Source organism: Salmo trutta, chromosome 27, assembly GCF_901001165.1.
Source record: "Salmo trutta chromosome 27, fSalTru1.1, whole genome shotgun sequence".
NCBI lineage: Eukaryota > Metazoa > Chordata > Actinopteri > Salmoniformes > Salmonidae > Salmo > Salmo trutta.
Window position 1 is genome coordinate 41429704 of NC_042983.1, and position 2500 is coordinate 41432203.

Sequence of the window (2500 nt, forward strand, 5' to 3'; positions counted from 1 at the left end):
TCTTTCACTCTCTCTTTCTCGGTTTCTTTCTCTCTCTCTCTCTCTCTCAATTCCATTCAAAGGGGCGTTTTGGCATGGGAAACATATGTTTACATTGATAAAGCAAGGGAAATAAACAAGAAACAAAAGTGAGAAGAAACAAAAAATAACATCAACAAAAAATACATTTTTAATAAATGTACAGTAAACATTACATCATAAAGGTGCAACTGTTCTAGTGCCTCGCCAATTCATTGAGTGTACAAAACATTAGGAACACCTTGATAATATTGAGTTGCACCCCCTTTTTCAGCCAGAACAGCCTCAATTCGTCAGGGCACGTCAGGGAGTCTACAAGGTGTCAAAAGCGTTCCACAGGGCATCCACAGGGATGCTGTCCCATTCTGACTCCAGTGCTTCCCACAGTTATGTCAAGTTGGATGTTCTTTGGGTGGTGGACCATTCTTGATACACACAGGAAACTGTTGAGCATGAAAAACCCAGCAGCGTTGCAGTTCTTGACACACTCAAACCGGTGTGCCTGGCACCTACTACAATACCCCGTTCAAAGGCACTTACATCTTTTGTTTTGCCCATTTATCTACTGAATGGCACACATACACAATCCATGTCTCAACTGTCTCAAGGCGTAAAAATCCTTCTTTAACCTGTCTCCTCCCCTTCATCTACACTGATTGAAGTAGATTTAACAAGTGACATCAATAAGGGATCATAGCTTTCACCTGGATTCACCTGGTCAGTCTGTCATGGAAAGAGTTCCTGATGTTTTGAACACTGTGTATGTTGAAGAGGGTGGGGCTCAAGCTTGCATCCCTGTCTCACCCCACGACCACGAGGAAAGAAATCTGTTTGTTTATTGACAATTTAACCCCCCCCCCAACATCGCTTTCCATCGATTTGTATAGCAGATCCTCATTCCAAAGTGAGTCAAAAGCTAACAAAACATGAGAATACTTTGTTTTGGTTAATTTGTTTGTCAATAAGGGTGTGCAGGGTGTATACATGATCTGACGTACGATATTTTGGTATGAAGCCAATTTTGACATTTGCTCAGGACATTGTTTTCACTCAGGAAATGTTGGGAGTCCTCTTTTGATGATACTGCAGAGGACTTTTCCGAGGTTACTGTTGACGTAGATTCCACTGTAATTATTTGGGTCAAATTTGTCTCCACTTTTGTGGGTTGGGACGACCAAACTTTGGTTCAAAATATTGGGGAAGATGCCAGAGCTGAGGATAATGTTGAAGAGTTTAAGAATAGAAAATTAGAATTTTTAGTCTGTATATTTTATCATTTTATTTAGTATACCATCAACACCACAGGCCTTTTGGGGTTGGATTTTGTATTTTTTTCATCCAATATAATTGGAGAATCCAGTGGGTTCTGGTAGTCTTTAATAGCTAATTATAAGTTTTGCAATTGATCGAGTACATGTGTTTGCTCTGGGTTCTTTGTTATATTGCCGAAAAGGTTGGAGAAGTGGTTTACCTATACATCTCCATGTTAAATAGATATGTCTTTGTGTTGTTTGTTTAGTGTGTTCCAATTTAAAATTAAATCAAATCAAATTGTATTTGTCACAGGCGCCGAATACAACAGGTACCTTACAGTGAAACGCTTCCTTACAGGCTCTAACCAACAGGGGTAGACCTCACAGTGAAATGCTGAATACAACAGGTGTAGTAGACCTTACAGTGAAATGCTGAATACAACAGGTGTAGTAGACCTCACAGTGAAATGCTGAATACAACAGGTGTACTAGACCTTACAGTGAAATGCTGAATACAACAGGTGTAGTAGACCTCACAGTGAAATGCTGAATACAACAGGTGTAGTAGACCTTACAGTGAAATGCTGAATACAACAGGTGTAGTAGACCTTACAGTGAAATGCTGAATACAACAGGTGTAGTAGACCTTACAGTGAAATGCTGAATACAACAGGTGTAGTAGACCTCACAGTGAAATGCTGAATACAACAGGTGTAGTAGACCTCACAGTGAAATGCTGAATACAACAGGTGTAGTAGACCTCACAGTGAAATGCTGAATACAACAGGTGTAGTAGACCTCACAGTGAAATGCTGAATACAACAGGTGTAGTAGACCTCACAGTGAAATGCTGAATACAACAGGTGTAGTAGACCTTACAGTGAAATGCTGAATACAACAGGTGTAGTAGACCTTACAGTGAAATGCTGAATACAACATGTGTAGTGGACCTTACAGGGAAATGCTGAATACAACAGATGTAGTGGACCTTACAGTGAAATGCTGAATACAACAGGTGTAGTAGACCTCACAGTGAAATGCTGAATACAACAGGTGTAGTAGACCTCACAGTGAAATGCTGAATACAACAGGTGTAGTAGACCTTACAGTGAAATGCTGAATACAACAGGTGTAGTAGACCTTACAGTGAAATGCTGAATACAACAGGTGTAGTAGACCTCACAGTGAAATGCTGAATACAACAGGTGTAGTAGACCTCACAGTGAAAT

The 2500-nt window shown here is 40.1% G+C and overlaps 1 protein-coding gene across 1 annotated transcript in view; it reads right to left on the minus strand.

Moving 5' to 3' along the window:
* The window catches only part of fgf5 (fibroblast growth factor 5), a 14944-nt gene that overhangs the window by 6381 nt on the left and 6063 nt on the right, over positions 1-2500 (minus strand). The window lies entirely within an intron of this gene.